At 42.4% G+C, this 19,795-nt stretch overlaps 1 protein-coding gene across 1 annotated transcript in view; it reads right to left on the bottom strand.

Moving 5' to 3' along the window:
- The window catches only part of MBTD1 (mbt domain containing 1), a gene marked incomplete in the record, with an annotated part of 2,241,711 nt that overhangs the window by 557,996 nt on the left and 1,663,920 nt on the right, over window positions 1–19,795 (bottom strand).

The following is a 19,795-nucleotide window of genomic DNA, read 5'->3' as shown; positions in this document are numbered from 1 at the left end:
AAGAGTATTTTTATAGTTTACAAGAATTTAGAAAAGTTACTGTTAAGCACAGTACAGTTACAGAAATTCACTTACTGATAACAGTAGATGCTCACATTTTTTACTGCTACATAGCTTACGAGTACATCCTGACAAAGAAACAGCAACCAGCCAGCTTCTAAAATATTTCATCCCCTCCAACTCAGCCCCTCTGGCCGCCTATAAGGTTAAGTCCTTTACTCAATCTGACTGCTTATACAGCGATCTCCAAATATGAGCTTAACCTATAGACAGAGTGACACGTGTGGGAAGGGATGAAAGCTTTTGGAAGTCAGACAGTTGCTGTATCCTTGGGCAAGATACATCAATAGGCTTTACTACAGCAGAGAGAAAGATGAGCATCTAGTTTCTGATAACTCCAGAGAAAGTACAGTTGTGTACCTACCATAAATGTAGATGTTCGAGTGTATTCACTGTTGCAGTCATTACACTTGGGTTATCCTGCTGGCAGGCTACCCGCAGTCAGCCAGAATTCCAAAGCCTTGGTCCGGCATCGGTTGCTATTGCCTCTTCCTGACGTCAGTGCACCAGGGGTATATAAGATGCAGCCGACACAATTATCTTCAGTTTTTCTTGCCCCAGATGTCAGGTGCCCCCAATTAGGAAGGCAATACATATTGCTTATAAAAACATACAGTACAATAAAAACAATACCTTCATCTACAAGCAAATACACCACATAGGTTGTATATGATAGAAAGGTATAGATAAGTCCCAGCAAAGAAAGGGGGAATGAGGGTGGGTAACCTGGACTGCAACAGTGAATACACTCGAACATCTACATTTATGGTAGGTACACAACTGTACTATGTTCATCGTGTTTCACTGTTGCAGTCGTTACACTTGGGTCGAATCCCAAAGCTGAGGTAGGGTGGCTGGGCCTAAACAGGATTAGGAGTGGCTATGAGGCCCTGCAGAACTGCAGTGGCGAAGCCTGCTCTGGATTTAGAGTAAAGAGGCAAGTGGTAATGCTTGGTAAAGGTGTGCACTGAACTCCAAGTTGCAGCTTCCAAAATATTTTTGGTTGGTACTCCTCTGAGAAAAGCTGCTCAAGTGGCTGCTGCCCTGGTAGAATGTGGCCTAATGTTGTTAGGCACTGACTTTCTATGCTGTGCGTAGCAGAAATGAATACAGTGTCCTATCCACTTTGAAATAGTCTGCTTTGAGATGGCCTTTCCTTGTGATCCTGCAGCATATGCTACAAACAGTTGGTCAGTTTTTCTGAAAGCTTTTGTTATGTCCAAGTAGAAGCGTAACTGCCTGTGTATGCCCAAAGAGTGCAGAAGCCTCTCCCCTTTATTCTGAGGATTTGGATAAAATGTTGGTAAATGAATGGTTTGATTAAGAGCCACACTGGATACTACCTTTGGCATAAATGTTGAGTTTGTCCTTAGAGAAACCCTGTCTGGATGAAAGATGATAAAAGGTTCCACTGCCATTAATGCCTAACTCCGAGACTCTTCTTGCAGAAGTTACAGCTAGGAGCAGAGCAGTTTTCCATGATAAAAATTTTAAATCAGCTGTATTGGCTGGCTCAAAAAGAGGTAAAGTGAGCTTTTCCAAGACAAAGTTGAGGTCCCAAGTAGGTATCGGTGCTCTCCGGGGGGGGGGGTCTTCTGTGTTTAGCCCCTCTGAGGTACTGCCTTAGTAATGGATGAGAGAAAATAGGAGGTTATGTGTTGTAATGAGCTGAAATGGCAGAGGCATGGATCTTAATTGATGAAAAGGATAGGCCTTTGTCCAGCATCTCAGTTAGATACTGTAAAATCTGAGGGATATTTGGAACAAGTGGGTCAAAGCCTTGTGCCTGGTTCCAGGCTCAGAATGTCTTCCATCTGTCTGCATAAGATTTCCTGGTGCTGGGCCATCTGGCTTCCAAAATGACATCCATAACAGCTTTAGAGAGAGATGTGGCCTGAGTGGCTATATTATCTGCTATGCAGACAGATTTAAGGTTCTGAGTTGGCTGTGCAGGATCTGATTGTTTTGTTGAGTCAGAAGATGAGGAAATTGAGGTAAAGTCCAAGCTGGGTCTTGAGCCAAGTTCTTTAAGATTGGGTACCAGTGCTGGCGTGGCCAGTCTGGGGCAATCAGGATCATTTTTGGCCTCTCTTGTCTGACTTTTAGGATCACCTTGGGAAGGAGAGGCAGTGGTGGAAAGGCATAAACTTTTAGGGTTTTCCAGCTGAATGAGAGAGAATCCACTTTCCATGCTTGTGAGTGGTAAGTCCTTGTGCAGAATTTCTGTAGTTGGCAGTTGAGAGGGGAGGCGAAAAGATCTATGTCCGGGCATCCCCATTTCTTTGTTATCATGCTGAAGACCTGTGGATTTAGTTTCCACTCGTGAGGATCCATGAGGTTTCTGCTTAGATCGTCTGCCAGAGTATTTTTCTTTCCTGGCAGGAACTGTACTTGCAGCCTGCAGAGGGGATATGAATGCGTGCCCCCTTGCTTGTTTATGTGCCACATAACTGTGGTGTTGTCTGTCTTTAGTAACAGTTGTCCTGGATGCTGTAGGTCCTTGAAAGCTGTCAGGGCATTCTGTACAGCTAGCATCACTTTTTGATTGATGTGAAGATGCATTTGGTCTGTGAACCACTTGCCCTGAATACATTTCCCTGCCATGTGCGCCCCCCCAGGCACAATCCGATGCATCTGTTGTTAGTGTCTGCCTGGCTGTGGGTTAAGTGAAAGGCTGTCCCTTGTTGTGGTGACATGCCAGTGCCCACCATCGAAACTCCTGCTGCAGGCAGGTAATAAGAGTTATTATTGCTTCCAGGCTGTGGCAATGTTGAGTCCAAACATTTTTTAGATACCATTGTAACTTCCTCATATGCAGTCTTGCATATGGAATTAGCAGGATGCAGGATGCCATAAACCCCAAAGCCTGCAGAATTTTTCTTGCAGGTAGCCGGGTTTTTGTTGCCATCATTTGAAAGTAATAAGTCAGTTGCCCTTGCTTGTCTGGCGTGAGATAAGCCATCTGGGCAGTTGTATTTAAGCTTGCACCCAGGAATATTATCTCTTGAGAGGGCACTAGTTTTGACTTCTTTTCGTTTACTGTGTACCCTAGGCCAATTAGTAATCTTTTTACAAACGCCAGATGCTTTAGTAGAATGTCATTGCTCTCTGCTTGAATAAGGCAGTCGTCCAAGTAAGGATATATTTGAATTCCTTTTTGTCTGCAAAATGCAATCACTGGTGCCAGGCATTTTGTGAAGACCCTGGGTGCAGTAGATAAGCCAAAGGGCAATGCAGAGAATTGGTAATGCATTGTGCCAGCTATGAATCTGAGGTATCTTCTGCAGTTTTGTCTGACTGGGACATGCAGGTATGCCTCTTTGAGGTCAAAAGTAACAAGCCAAGCCTTCTTGCCCAGCATGGGTAGAAGTTGCTGTAGTGTCAACATTTTGAATTTCGGAACATCCAGGAAAGTATTTAGGATAGACAGGTCCAGTATGGGTCTCCAGGCTTTGTCCTTTCTGGGGACCAAGAAAAAAGTCTTGAGTAAAATCCTTGTCCTTGCTGTGGTACTTTTTGAATAGCTCTCATGTCCATGAGAGCTGTCATTTGTTTTTGTGCCTCTGCCCATTGATTTTGTTGCAGGTCTGTCATTCCTTTTGACCTTGGTAGGGTGTAAAAGTGGAACCTGTAACCCTGAGAAACAATATTCAGTACCCATTTGTCCTGGGTGATTATGTGCCAATTTTGTGAGAAAAGTGCTAGCTTTCCCCTTAAGGGTGCTGCCAAAAGGTAAGTGCTTGGCATTTGAAAAGGGAAGTCATTGGGACTGTTTCTTATAAGGTTGTGACTTGTCTTCTCCTCCTTTGGGGGTTGAAGCACCCCATTGTCTAGGTCTGTAAGAGCCTTGGGGCTGAGATCTGTCTCTTGCGTGTCTGCATCTGCCTCTTTGTGGCCTGTCTGACACTGGAAAGGACCAATTTTTAGAAGGTCAATTTCTGCTAAATCTAGGTGGCTGTACCTGTAAGAAATCCTTTACTGTCTGCATTGATTTTGCTTTATCCTCCATTTTCTTTAATACCTCTTCTGCCTTAACACCAAACAAAGTATCATGCTGTAAAGGAGCATCCAATAATTTTGCTTTGACATGATCAGGTAAACTTTGTTCTTTTAACCAAGCATGCCTTCGAATGACAGATCCTGTAACTGCAGTTCTACAAGAAGCCTCTAATGAATCAAAACCAGATTGATGTTTTGTATGCGTTCCCACTTGTTCAGCTGCATGCAATAAATCCTGCATTTCCTTATAGTCAGGACATTCTGAGCTTGTAAGCATTTTCTGTTTTAACAAAGACAGTAAATACTGTTGGTATTTAAACATGTGAAACTGGCAGTTCAAAGCCCTTACTGCTAAAGTTGCAGAAGTGTAAACTTTTTCCCCCATCTATTCAGTGCTCTAGAATCCCTGTCAGAAGGGACTGGGTTTTTTGCAGTGGAAGCCTTTACCCCTTTGGGACCCTGAGAAATAGTTTCTGGGTCAGCTGCAGGGTTTTTATAAAGAAATTTATGAGAGTCTGGGACCCTGTAGTACCTATCTGGCTTGACTGGTGCTGGGGGGTAAAGAATCAGAGGACAAACTAGATTCTGAAAAAACACCACCACCACCTAGCACAGGGGGTATAGCAAGGGGCCTGTGCTGAGGCAATAAAAGAAAATCTCTGAGCCTTTTCTTTGATTCTGAATAATCCTGGCTCTCCCAATGGAAATGCTCCCTCATGGTGTGCAAAGTTTCCCAAAAAGAGTAATCCTCGGGAGGAGAGGCTGAAGGGATAGATTCTTCAGCATCAGAGTCCTCATAGGGAGGAATAGAGTATCCCTGGTCTGAAGAGGAATTAGAGGAAATAGAAACCTGGTCAGAGGATTCATAGTCTGTGTCCTGCCTAGGCCTTTTATCAGGGAGGACCTCTGATCAAAGTAATTAGGTCTTCGGCCATTTTGATCATCTGTTTCTTTGGCATGGATGACTGTCCAGGAGAATACTGTACTTGTTTCTTTGTGTTTAATGGTGTTTTAGACTTTGCCTTGGTTGCTGTACTTGACTTGATAGTAAGCTGTGTAGGTCTGAAAACACCCTCAGAAGCTGATGCCTGCTCAGCGGCTCTGGACCCATCTGAGGGAATAGTTTCTGTAGGCCCAATACCTTGAGTTTCCAGAGGCCTAGCTGTCTCCACGTGGGAGTCGGAGGCAGCCTGTGGCTCTGAGGTAGCGGGTGTCAGGGGCTGCGAAAGCGCCTCACTGAGAACCAGCGACTGGCCTAGAAGAGGCTTCGTCGTCGGTGTAGGACCTCGGATGCCTGTCCTTTTCCTTGTCTGTGTTTTTTATGAATTGCGGTCGTCGGTTGCTCCGACGGCATTATGTAGTTAAACCTTCGGCCAAAATAATGGAATGCAAAATCAAACCGACGCTTAATAGTGCATTGGTTGAACCTGGCACAAAACCGACAACTAGAAACATCATGGTCAGGGCCTAGGCAAGGAATACAGTAAGAGTAAAAATCCTTATGAGGTATTTGCTTCCCACAAGAAGTACAATTGTTAACTTTTACTGACATCGGTCTGGAGGAAGAAAAAGTTTCCCCAACAGGGTACTTAGCTTTAAAAGTTTCCCCAACAGGGTACTTAGCTTTATTGAAGACTTCGGTTCTGAAATACAATTTCGAAAATCTCAGGAGTCGGCCGACCGGCACTTGCGAACTGCTTTTGCTTCGGGCACCGCGCGGCACGAAAGACTGGAGAAAATGGTGTCACTGCATCTTATATACCCCTGGTGCATTGACGTCAGGGAAGAGGCAACAGCAATTGACGCCAGACCAAGACTTTGGAATTCTGGCCGACTGCGGGTAGCAGGATAACCCAAGTGTGACTGCAACAGTGAAACACGATGAACATCAAAAAGCTTTAGTATAATGACTCAGACAAGAGTAAGTAGAAATGGTTGCCAACAAGCTTAGGAAATTTGTGGCAAGAAAAGTAATGAGATCCTATGGAGATTTGAAATATATTTTGATACATTTATGAGAGTTGGTATAAAGAAGAAGAATGAAGAAACCAAGAAAACGCAAAAAGTATAGTTGTGTACACTTACCATAAATGTAGATGTTCGACTGTATTCATTGTTGCAGTCATTACATTTGGGTTATCTGCTTTCAGGTAGCCCTCAGTCGGCCTGATTAACAAAGTCTTGGGCCCTGTGTCGGTTGCTGTCTCTTCTTCCATGATGTCGGTCGTCAGGGGTATAAAACATGCAGCTGACGTCATTACATCAGTTTTTCTTGCCCCAGATGTCAGGTGCCCCCCTAATGGGAAGCAACTAAATCTATACCTCAAACAAAAAAGCAAATACACCAAAAAGTTTTTAAGCATTGAAAAGGAGAGAAAAGGTATAGCCAAACAAAGTTATGGGGCTGGAGGGAGGGTAACCAGGACTGCAACAGTGAATACACTCGAACATCTACATTTATGGTAAGTATACACAACTGCACTATGTTCTTCATGTTTCACTGTTGCAGTCATTACATTTGGGTAGATTCCCAAAGCTAAGGATGGGAGGAGGAATTTAGATAGCATTAGGACCAGCTATAAGGCCCTGCAAAACTGCAGTGGCAAAGCCAGCTCTGGATTTAGAGAAAATTGGAAAATGGTAATGCTTGGAGAAAGTATGTACGGAACTCCAGGTAGCAGCTTCTAGGATGTCCCTGGTAGGTATGCCTCTGAGAAAGGCTGTAGATGTAGATGCAGCCCTGGTTGAGTGGGATCTGATCCCCTGTGGGATAGGTTTTCCATGGTGCTTATAGTAGAAGTGAATGCAATGGCCTATCCATTTGGAGATGGTTCACTTTGAAATAGCCTTCCCCTCTGTCCCTGCAGCAAATGCCACCAGCAGTTGTTCAGATTTCCTTTGAGGTTTAGACCTGTCCAAGTAGAATCTAAGTTGTCTGTGCACATCCAAGGAGTGTAGTATCCATACCTTTTTGTTCTGTGGATTAGGAAAGAAGGTAGGCAAATGAATGGACTGATTAAAGGCCACACTAGATACCACCTTTGGCATGAAAGAGTGATTGGTCCTGAGGGACACCCTGTCCACATGAAAAATGATGAAAGATTCCACTGCCATAAGGGCCAGTAATTCAGATACCCTTCTTGCTGAAGTGATGGCTAAAAGGGAAGCTGTTTTCCAAGAAACTAACTTTAAATCTGCAGTAGCAGCTGGCTCAAAAAGAGGAAGGGTGAGTTTCTCCAATACAAAGTTAAGGTCGCAGGCTGGAGTTGGAGCTCTCCTGGGTGGTCTTAAATTTTTGGCCCCTCTGAGGAACTGCTTGAGCAGTGGAAGAGAGAAGAGGGGAGGTTATGTGTTACGATGAGCTGAAATGGCTGAGGCGTGAATTTTTATTGAGGAAAAAGACAGGCCCTTGTGAAGCATCTCAGTTAAGTATTGTAAAATCTGAGGTAAATTGCGCACTGCTGTGCTCATCCATTGAGAGTGGTTCCAGGCACAAAATCTTTTCCATTTTCAGCATAGGATTTTCTAGTACTAGGCCTCCCTGCCTCTAAAATGACATCCATCACTGGTTTACTGAGGGAACGGTAAAGAAGAGCTTAGGTAATTAGCCAGGCTGCTAGGGTCAGTGTTTGAAGCTGAGGGTGCAGAATCTGGTTCTTTTGCTGAAACAGCACGGTAGGAGTCTGAGGCAGGTGCCATGGGGCCAACAGTGACACACTGCGCAGGAGGGGGTACCAGTGTTGGTGTGGCCAGGCTGGTGCAATCAAAATCATCCTTGGTTTGTCTTGTTTGATCTTTAGTAGTACTTTGGAGAGCAGAGGCAGAGGAGGAAAGGTTTAAACTGATAGGTTTTTCCAGATGAAGGAAACAGCATCCACTTTCCAAGCTTGTCTGTGGGGTGTCCTTGCACAAAAATTTTCCAATTGATAGTTCTGGGGGGAGGCAAAAAGGTCTATATCTGGGCTCCCCCATTTGCTTGTCAACATGTTGAAAATCCTTGGTTCCAGTTTCCACTCGTGTGGGTCCATGAGGGTTCTGCTTAGTCCATCTGCCAGTGTATTTAGTTTTCCTGGCAGGAACTGAGCTTGTAGATGTACTTGGTAGCTCAAGGCTGTGTTCCACAGTGCCATGGCTAGTCTGCAGAGGGGGTAAGAATGTGTACCCCCCCCCCGCTTGTTTATGTACCACATAACAGTAGTGTTGTCCGTCTTTACCATTAATTTTCCTGGAAGAATGTGGTCCTTGAAGGTTGTCAGAACATTCTGTGCATCTAGCATTTCTTTATGATTGATGTGAAGGTGCATTTAAATTAGGTTCCATTTGCCCTGAATGCACTTCCCTGCCAGGTGTGCCCCCCCACCCCCATGCACAGTCTGATGCGTCTGTTGTTAGGGTTTGGGCGGCAGAGGGTAGGGTGAATGGTAGTCCCTTGTTTTGGTGGCAGGCCTCTGCCCACCAAAGGAACTCTAGGCGTAGACAAGGAATGATAGGAATAATTGCTTCTAGATCCTGAGAATGCTGACACCATAGGCTTTTTAGATACTATTGTAATTTCCTTATATGCAGTCTTGCATATGGAATTAGATGAATGCAGGAGGCCATGAACCTCAAAAGGCTTGTAGTATTTGCCTTGCAGACAGCAGGGTTTTTGTGACCACTTGTTTGAAGTAGGTTGTCAAGTGAATTTGTTTCTCTGGCGTGAGGAAAGCCATCTAAGAAGTTGTATTCAAGCTTGCTCCCAGGAATATAATTTGTTGACAGGGTACCAGGTGTGATTTCTTTTCGTTTATGGTGTACCCCAGACAAGTTAGCACCCTCTGTACAAAAGTCAGATGATTCAAAAGTATGTCCTGGTTTTCTGCCAGAATTAGACAATCGTCCAGGTATTGGTATATTTGAATATTTCTTTGCCTGCAAAATGCAATGACTGGAGCTAGGCACTTTGTGAATACCCTGGGCACAGTAGATAAGCCAACGGGCAGTGCAGAGAACTGATAGTGCATGTAGCCTGCTTTGAAGCATAGGTATCTTCTGCAAGATTCCATGATTGGGATGTGCAGGTATGCTTCCTTTAAATTTAGTGTTGCCAACCAGGCATCTTTGCTTAGCATAGGAAGCAACTGGTGAAGAGTCAGCATCTTGAATTTTGGAATCACCAAAAAGGTGTTTAGAGTAGGCAGGTCCAGGATAGGATGCCATGGGTACTAGGAAAAATCTCGAGTAGGAACCTTGTCCCTTTTTCTCTTCTGGTACCAACTGAATAGCCCCTATGCTTAAGAGAGAGAAAGAGTACTTGCTTTTGGGCCTCTGCCCACTGCTTTGGAGGTAGATCCGGCCAACCGCTTGGAGTTGGTGACGTGTGGAAGTGAAATCTGTATCCTTGGGACACTATATTTAAAACCCATTTGTCCTGGGTAACGAGTCCCCAGTTCTTTGCATGAAGTGCAATCTTTACCCCCAAAGGGGAAGTCAGTTGAGAAGTGCTTGGAAGTTTTAAAAAGAAGTCATTGAGACAGTTTATCATAGGGGGGAAGTTTTATTACTCCCAAATTTGGAAGTGGAGGCCACCCACTGCTTAGTCCTGTGCATCCCCTGGGACTGAAGCCTGGGTGCTCTGCTGGACCTGGGTTTGGACTGAGAAGGTCTGGAAGAGGCAGGAAAGGACCAATTCTTAGAAGGCCAATGGCTACTAAATCTTGGGGTTGTACTTGTAAAAAGTCTTTAACAGTTTGCATAGCTTTAGCTTTTTTCTCCATTTTTTTAAGAACGTCTTCTGCCTTGTTTCCAAACAGGTGGCCCTGATTTAAGGGAGCATCCAGTAATTTCGCTTTAACATGATCTGGCAAGGACTGCTCCTTAAGCCAAGCATGCCTTCTAAGTACAGACCCAGTTACCGCAGCCCTGCAAGATGCCTCTATTGAATCAAAACCACATTGAATGTACATTTACTAACTTGTTCAGCAGAATGCATAAAATCCTGTAAATCCTTATTTTCAGCACAATCAGGAATCAACATCCTTTTCTGTTTAAGCAATCCAATAATATGCAGCTGATACTTTAACATATGAAACTGGCAATTCAAGGCCCTAACGGCCAATGTTGCAGAAGTGTATACCTTCTTACCCCATCTATCTAGCGCCTTGGAGTCTCTATCTGAGGGGGTAGGATTTTTGGCAGTAGTAGCTTTAATGCCCTTAGGTCCCTGTGAAATGGTTTCAGGATCTGCAGTAGGAATTTTGAAAAGGAACTTGTGAGAGTCAGGAACCCTGTAATATCTATCAGGTTTTCTGGAAGCAGGAGGCAGAGAGTCAGGGGCCATGCTAGATTCCGAAAAGGCATAATCAACAATGTCCAGTACAGGAGGTATAGCTAAAGGCCTGTGTTGGGGGAGGAGTAAGAAATCCCTAAGCCTCTTTTTAGAATCAGAGAAATCCTGACTTTCCCAATGAAAAAGCTCCCTGAGAGTATGCAGGGTTTCACCAAAAGAGAAATCCTCTGGGGGGGAAGCAGAGGGAATAGAGTCCTCAGCATCAGAGTCCTCATAGGTAGATAAGGGTAAATCCTGGTCATCAGAGGAAACAGAAATTTCAGAATCCTGGTCAGAAGTATCATAAGCAAACTCAGTCCTAGGTCTCTTAGAGGGGGAAGGTTGGCTTCCCCTGATTAAAGTAATAAGGTCTTCAGTCATTCTGATCATTTGTTCTTTAGGCATAGAGGCCTGACCATGCGGTCTGGGCGTCACGTTTCTAGGCATGGTTTGAGTTCTAGGCCTTGAAGAAGAAGATGGCACCGGTTTAATATGCAAGTCAGTAGGCCTGAATACACCCTCAGAAGCCGGTGCATGCACAGCAGCTCCAGACCCATTCAAGAAAGAAACATCCGCAGGTTCCACAGTTAAAGCATCTCGCGGCATACCGGACACCGAATGGGTCTCAGTAGAGGCCTGCAAATCTTCAGTAGCAGGTATCAGGGGCTGTGAAAGCTCCTCACTGAGTACCGGTTTACTAGGCGGCATGTCTCTGTCTTTATCTTTGCGTTTCTTCGGAATGTCGGTAGTCGGATGACTTACCGAAGACATATCAGGATAATTGAATTGAGCACCAAAAAATTTTGAAGCGCAAATATACAGACGACGGATAGTTTGTGGTTTAAATAAGGCACAAAACCGACAGCGAGGTACGTCGTGATCAAGGCCTAGGCAAGAAATACAGTAGGAATAAAAATCTTTGAGGTATTTGCTTTCCACAAGAAATGTAATTATTTACTTTTACTGACATCGGTTTAGAGCAAGAAAAAGTTTCCCCAACGGGGTACTTAGTTTTAGTTGAAGACTTCAGTTCTGAAACTCGAAAACGAAAATTTCAGGAGTCAGCTGACCGGTACTTGCGAACTGCTTCTGCTTCGGGCACAGCACGGCAAGAAAGACTGATGCAATGACGTTGGCTGCATGTTTTATATCCCTGATGACCTGACATCATGGAAGAAGAGACAGCAACCGACGCAGGACCCAAGACTTTGTTAATCAGGCCGACTGAGGGCTACCTGCAAGCAGATAACCCAAATGTAATGACTGCAACAGTGAAACACGAATAACATCTGGAATACTTACATAAGACTTAATTATGTCAAGGTTGGAAGAAGATGAGGTTCAACAAATAACAGCTAAGACAAGAAAAGATGAGATAAAAATGGTGATGTATAACTAATCAATAGAGAAATCTCTAGGAATAGACAATATTCTTGTGGAAGTCGGGATGGAAGAAGATAATAAATAATAATACCCATTTGTCAAACCAGGTGGGCCTAACTGGGCATGCAGTCCCTTTTCAGGCGCGATCTGGGAGCAATGTCTGGAAGGCTTTATTTAGTATTTTAAATTGCGGGGGCATACCAGCATCTTTAATGAAAAATATGTGGTACTGTATTACCCAAAAAGGTATAGACCCTTCAAACTAACTTCATACAGAACCATTTCAATTTTAAATTATGATTATCTAGCTAAGAGAATGGCAAATATATTGCCAAAAACTGATAGATATGGATCAATGTGGCTTAATGGAGGGGAGGCAAATGTCTGACAACATTAACAAAATAATAATCCAGACGGAAATAGAGTGCAAGAGTGTCGCTACTGTTCGCTGGTCTTGATGCAAAGAAATCAGATGATCGAGTCAAATGGCATTTTATGAGAAGGGCAATGGTATTATACAAGTTCCCTGGCAGAGTATTAGGGTTAATAAGCAGTTTACATGAAGGGTCTGGGAAAAGAATTAAGGTGGAAAGGTTCCTCTCTCATAATCTGTGGTTGAACAGAGGAACCAGGCAGGGGTGTCCTCTCTCCACTTTGTACTTGTCTTACATTTAGAGCAACTTACAATAACAATTCAATGATATAACTGAAATGTTAATGGAGAAAAATTAGCTTTATTTGCAGATGCCATTTTAAACTTGATAAATCCAGAAAAGTATGCTTTGATGTTAATGAACACTCAAACAATTTCAAGTCTTTTCAGAATATAAAACAAATGAAGATAAAACGAAATCTACAGCAGCAAACTGTTTATTTAATTTTTATTTTATTTTACATTTGTTGACCGGGCTAGTCTAACTGGATATATGTCAATTTTCAGTACAGGCCCGGGGAGAAAAGCTCCACATAAAAAACAAGAACAAACAAAACATTACAACTTCTGTTACAGTTCACTTCTGAGACACAACAGGTGTTACACAGTAACTTAGCATTCATGATAGATAATAGTAAAACAAAATAGAAAATCCCTTTTTTTTGTACTATGTATCCCACACATGAATTGGTTCAGCAATACCCATACTTAAGGAGATGTAAGATGAAGTAATTAGGCATACTGATCAAAAGAATTCTACTATGGCTGAGGACATGTGGGAAGAAACTAAACAAAAGATTGTACAAAACTTGAGAAGGTGACTATTCCGGATATGATTAATAAGAGACAAACAATGAAAACATTTCCAGTCCCTTCAGTTTTACATACAGGGCAGGCATATTTTTATTAATCAGTGGAGAAGTTGTGGACCATAATTAAAATAATTTATTTGGGAGGGGATGAGGGCAAGAGATAAGTTGATTCCCTGCACAAAACAAGATGGATTAGGATTACTTGATCTGAAGGGATACTTTAGAAAGTACAGTTTTGTACCTACCATAAATGTAGATGTCCGATAGATATGCAACTGCAGTCATAACATATGGGTTGTCCTGCCTCAGGCAGCCTTCGGTCGGCCGAATTCCAAAGTCTGGGTCTGGCGTCGGCTGGTGTCGCCTCCTCTCTGACGTCACAATGGCTGGAGTATAAAGGCATCGGCCGACGCCATCTTCTTCAGTGTTTCTTGCCCCAGATGCCAGGTGCCCTCCTAGGAAGGCTAAATTTGGTGAATGGATAAAAATAATTCCAAACATGCACAACAGTAATAAACAGATACACCATAGGAGATACCCCCACCTAATAGGAATAGGGGTTGGGACCCATGAAGAAAGTTACAGAGGGGTAGGAGGGTGGGAAAATCCGACTGCAGTTGCATATCTATCGGACATCTACATTTATGGTAGGTACAAAACTGTACTATGTCCTTCAAGAATGCAACTGCAGTCATAACATATGGGTTGAATACCATAGCCAAGCTGGGGGTGGATGGAACTATGAGAGGGATGGTGTAGCTAAAATCCCCTGCAGGACTGCCGAAGCAAAGCCTGCTCGGGATCTGGAGTATAAGGGCAGGTTGTAGTGCTTGGTAAATGTATGCACGGAGCTCCATGTAGCAGCCTCTAAAATGTCTTTTGTTGCCACTCCTCTTAGGAAAGCTGTGGATGTGGCTATAGCTCTGGTGGAATGTGGCCTAATATTGGCTGGCACACCTTTTCCATGGAAAGAATAGCAGAATCTGATGCAGTGTCCAATCCATTTTGAAATTGTTTGTTTGGAGATTGCTTTTCCTTGTACTCCAGCAGCATAGGCTACAAACAGTTGGTCAGACTTTCTGGTGGCCTTAGTTCTGTCCAAGTAGTAGCGTAGTTGCCTGTGTATGTCCAAAGTATGCAGCAGTTTTTCCCCCTTATTTTGAGGATTGGGGAAGAAAGTAGGCAGGTGAATAGCTTGATTTAGAGACACCCTGGAAATTACTTTTGGCATGAATGTAGGATTGGTTCTTAGAGAAACTCTGTCCTGATGAAAAATGAGGAAGGGAGGCACTGCCATGAGTGCCTGTATCTCCGAGACTCTTCTTGCAGATGTGACTGCCAATAGGAAGACCATTTTCCATGATAGAAATTGCATTTCTGAAGTTGCTGCTGGCTCAAAAGGAAAGAAAGTTAATTTTTCCAAAACGAAATTGAGGTCCCATGCAGGTACTGGCTGTTTTCTGGGAGGTTTGATATTCTTTATCCCTCTTAGGAACTGTCTTAGCAAAGGATGTGAAAACACTGGAGGGTCACAATTGTATTTTGCTGAGATTGCTGAGGCGTGAATCTTTATAGAAGAGTATGAGAGTCCAGTATGAAACATTTCTGCCAAGTATTCTAATATCTGAGGTATACTCAGTGATGTTGTGTCCTGACCCCTGTTGGCATTCCAGATGCTGAATCTCTTCCACTTGGCTGAATAGGTTTTTCTGGTGGAAGGTCTGCGTGCTTCCAGCAAGATCTCTTGAACTGTTCTGGAAAGAGAGATAGTTGGAGGAGTCATAGTAACCTCCAGGCTGTCAGATGCAATGTTTTCAGGGCTTGATGTACAGTCCTGTAATTGTGTTGTGTTAGGAGCAGGGACCATAGGGTCAGAGGCCACTGTTTGGTCCGAGATATGCTCAACAGCAACGGGTACCAGTGTTGCCTTGGCCAGTCTGGAGCTATCAAAATGCCTGTTGGTTGTTCTGCTTTGATCTTCAGTATCACCTTGGTCAGCAGAGGTAGAGGAGGGAATGCATAAATATTTAGGGAATTCCAGCTGAAGGAGAGAGCATCCGTTTTCCAGGCTAGAGGATGGTGTGTCCTTGTGCAGAACTTTTCCAGGTGATGATTTAAGTGGGAAGCAAAGAGATCTACGTCCGGTCTTCCCCATGCCTTTGTCAGTTGTGAGAAAATGTGAGGGTGCAGCATCCATTCGTGTGGATCCATGAAATTTCTGCTCAGCTTGTCCGCCAGTACATTGTCCTTGCCTGGCACAAACTGGGATTGCAGATGTATCTTCAGGTTCAGGGATTTTTCCCAGAGAAGCATTGTTAGTCTGCAGAGGGGATAAGAATGAGTGCCTCCCTGCTTGTTTATATACCACATGACCGTGGTGTTGTCTGTCCTTATTAGCAAATGTCCTTGTTGTAGTGATTTTTCGAAAGTCTCGATTGCATGTATCACTGCCAACATCTCTTTTTGGTTTATGTGCAGATGTCTTTCCTTTGGTGCCCATAGACCTTGAATGCATCTGCCCTCCATGTGCGCCCCCCCCATCCATGATCCATGGCGTCTGTTGTAATCATTTGACCTGCTTGAGGTCTGTTGAAAGACATGCCTTTGTTTAACTGACTGGCTTGAGCCCACCACAAAAATTCCTTTTGCAGACATGGAATAAGTGGGATTACGTCCTCTAGGCTTTGGCTGTGTTGAGACCATAAGTTTTTTAAATACCATTGCAGCTTTCTCATATGAAGTCTTGCCAAAGGTATCAGAAGAATGCAAGATGCCATGAACCCCAGGGCCTGCAGGATTTTCCTTGCAGTCAGCTGGGAGAGTTTTGCTAGGCCTTTGAAGTACTCTGGTAACTGCTGTTGTTTTTCCTCTGTGAGGTAGGCCATTTGAGTTTCTGTGTCCAGTTTGGCTCCTAGGAAAATAATCTGCTGGGATGGCAGTAGTCTTGACTTCTGAATGTTGACTGTGTATCCCAAGGCCTGCAGTAGATGCATGACATAGTCCAAGTTTGCTTTTAAGGTTTGTTTGGTGTCTGCCTGTATGAGGCAGTCGTCCAGGTAGGGGTATATTTGAATCCCCTGGAGTCTGCAGTGTGCCACTACTGATGCCAGGCATTTCGTGAACACTCTGGGCGCAGTAGATAAGCCAAACGGCAATGCTGAGAATTGATAATGCTCTGTTCCTGCAAGAAATCTGAGGTATCTTCTGCAGCTTTGTCTGATTGGGACATGCAGGTATGCCTCCTTGAGGCCCAGCGTGACCAGCCAAGACCCCTTGCCCAGCATGGGAAGGAGTTGCTGCAGCGTCAGCATTTTGAACTTTGGCACAATGAGAAAAGTATTTAGAGTTGACAAGTCCAGTATAGGTCTCCATTTGTTTTCTTTTCTTGGAACAAGGAACAGTCTTGAATAAAATCCCTGGCCTTGTTCCTGAGGAGGAACCCTTTCTATTGCTTTTATACTTAACAGCTTTGAAACTTGAGTGAGTGCCTCTGCCCTTTGATGATGTGGCAGGTTTGGCATGCCTCGTCTTATTGGTAATGTATGGAAGTGGAATCTGTAACCCTTGTCTATTAAATCCAGAATCCAGTTGTCCTTGGTTAAGATATGCCAGTTTTGTGAGAATAAGGATAATTTTCCGCCCAAAGGTGCTTCTCTTTGAGCCTTTGTAGGCGGTATGAAAGTCAAGTCATTGTGATTGTCCTTGTGGTGCAGCTGGGCTGTCTGCGCCACTTCTTTGATTTGGAGGTTGCCATTGGCGGCCCCTGTAAGATCCTCGGTATTGCCCTCTACCTCGGGCACGCCTGCTTTTTCCCCTTTGAAACTTGTCAGAGCCTGGGAAGGACCAATTCTTTGAGGGCCAGTTTCTGCTGAATCTGGGTGGCTGAACCTGAAGGAAATCCTTGACTGTCTGTACTGACTTTGCTTTTTCCTCAATGGATTTCAACACATCTTGTGCATTAGCACCAAAAAGCTTCTGTTTTTCCAGAGGTGCATCCAGTAACTTTACTTTAACATGGTCAGGCAAAGACTGATCTTTTAACCAAGCAGGTCTACGTATCACAGCCCCAGTCATAGCTGCCCTACATGAAGCTTCCAATGCATCATAACCACACTGAAGAAAATGGTTGTTAACCTGCTGAGTGTTATGTATATGATCCTGCAATGCCTTTCTATCAATAGGCTCAGGAGAGGCTAACTTTTTCTGTAAATCATCCAGTAAAAAATCCAGTAAAATGAGAAAACCAACCATAAAGAATATTATATTCATAAAGTATCAGAAAGCATTCTAAGAACTAAGCCAGCACAGGAATGGAGAAAGGAGATTTAAGAAACAGTAATGACTGTAAATAAAGGTATAGGAAATAGACAAGAGGAGCTGAAATTTACTGGAGGAAGTTAAAGCAACTGGGAGCAAATAACTAGAGAGGGAATGGTAATAAAGTTAAATGAGGCCATGCAGAAGTTTGGACTACAGGTTACAGACTCCATTCCCTATCAAAGATTGCTATCACAGTATTGGCAAAAAGAAAGCTTTGGTAGAACTTCTAGTCGAGTTTAGAACAGAAGCTGCCCTTAAAAAAACATAATAAGGCATATAAAATACAGATTAATAAAGAATTAGAGGAGGTTAGAAAAAAATTGGAAAAAAGAATGACAACGCAATCTACACACTAAGAGAAGCATGACATCTGTATGGCTCTGAAGTATTTTTAGTCTCCAAGCAGACTTTAGAGAACCTTTCCTCAAGTAGATAGCAAATGTTGCAGCTGTGATGGGAAAAGTGAGATAATAGGGGACATGTTTTATTGGGAAAGTAATAGGATAGCAGATTTTAAACATTCCCTAAGAGTACTTTGTCAGGAATGTCGGACAGCAAATCACTGTAAATGAAAAAAAAATTATTTTGTACTGGGATACAGTATTTAAACTGCCTATAGGCCTTACTAAGTTTAATGCTACTGGCTGCTAAAAATAATTACTAGAAAATGGAAATCAAAATCTACACTAACTCTAATTGCACTGAGTACTGGGAAAAAAAGATCTGGAGGGGATCTTTAGAAAAGGGAAGGAGCAAATCACAAAAAGAAATGGAATTTGTGGGAATAATACATGCAGAATAATATATACTTATAGGCGTCACTGTCTTCTACTCAAAATCTATTTTCAGCCGATTCCATTTGAAAGCAACTAGACTCTTATAAGCTTGATATTTGATAATATGTTACTGTATTCTTCATTTATGTCATGTTTTCATTAACTGACACATAATTACAATTCTATGTATGTTTATTTACTATTCTATTTATGTACATTTATTATTTTTATTAACTTTCATATTATTACTAGTCTAAGTTGTACATTTATTATGTAAATCATGTTTAAATGCCTTCTACAAATTCTGTAAATTGGAACATTTCTCCCTGGGCTTCCGCTAAAAATGGGACGTATGACCAGTCAGACTTTCCCAGCAAACAAAAGCAATAAATAAATAAAATAAAGTACATTCAGAATAATGTTCAGTAGGAAGAGTAAAATTTGAGGGACTGCATGAATTGAGGAATTTGTCATGCTGAAGTGAATGACAGTTGTTAAAAAGAAAACATACATGTATAATGCATGAAAATAATTAATACATTTACTATAATTTGTTTTCTTTTCTATTAATTATGAAGTGTCTATGCACTTTTTTAATATGAAGATTTAATACATGTGTTTTAAAAAAAAATGAGCACATCAAGTCTTTTGTAAGTGGAATACTTCCACCTACATTCTAATGTTCTACTGCACTTTCCACAGTTAATTTCTAACTCTCCCAGTAAGTGACAATACAATTTCAAGAGCAGCCACATCCATATTATAACCTCATTTCAACAGCTTTTATAAAGATTAGTTTAATAAAGCACAGGCAGTAGTCTGTATTTAGAAACTAATGTCTTACGCCAGTGAAAAGACTGAACAAACATGTTCAGTTTTCAATACATGGGGGAATTCTCTCTCCTTAAACTCCAAGCTGACTATGCAGCACCAATGAAATACATATACATAGTTCAAAGTCTAACCTACTGCATAATACGCACACACATTAACACAACGGCAAACTGCTACAAAAAGTCATAAAGCCAAGTACAAAACAGATGCTGTAAGAGAATGCTACCACAAGAACAGATTCTACTGTAAAAGTCCAAAAACAAAGGAAGCAACTTCTGACTTATTCTGGACTCTTCCTCAATTTTCCTTTTTTTAATGTGGTCCTGGATCTCATCTTCTGTGTGCAAATAAAACTAAACTTAGAAAGAAAAGGACTATCACAACAAATGATGACTTTATGCAAGTTTTCTGCACAGCCTGTACTTTTATACAAGGAAAAATAAAGAAAATCCCTGAAACCAAAGGGAAGAAAACATACCTTTACAGATACGGACACTTACTATATCTGCGTAATCTGACCACTTCCCTATCTATATGAAATATGGAGAGATTCCAAATTAACAGCAGTTGATAATTATTCATGCTGCAAAAAGCATTTTGAATAGGATTCATTGTGAAGGCTAACTTATCAGACAAAAGCAGTACTGTCAGGATTTCAGCAGTTTGGAATAAGCACTTAACTTTCAATTATGAAAGATCAATATTAATGCTTAGCCTACAGACAAGACAGTGCTACTGTAAAATGATCTCAATGGTTTTACAAAATTATGAATACCGCTCCACAGCCGACAACTAGATGGCATGCAGGAACATGCCTATCTGATGCATCTAACATAGATGTTGTAGATCATAAATGCTAAAAATATTTTCA

This window comes from Protopterus annectens, chromosome 10.part0 (genome assembly GCF_019279795.1).
Source record: "Protopterus annectens isolate FY-2018-M chromosome 10.part0, PAN1.0, whole genome shotgun sequence".
Taxonomy (NCBI): domain Eukaryota; kingdom Metazoa; phylum Chordata; order Ceratodontiformes; family Protopteridae; genus Protopterus; species Protopterus annectens.
The sequence above is the reverse complement of the archived record's forward strand: the minus strand, read 5'-3'. Positions and strand labels throughout refer to the sequence as shown.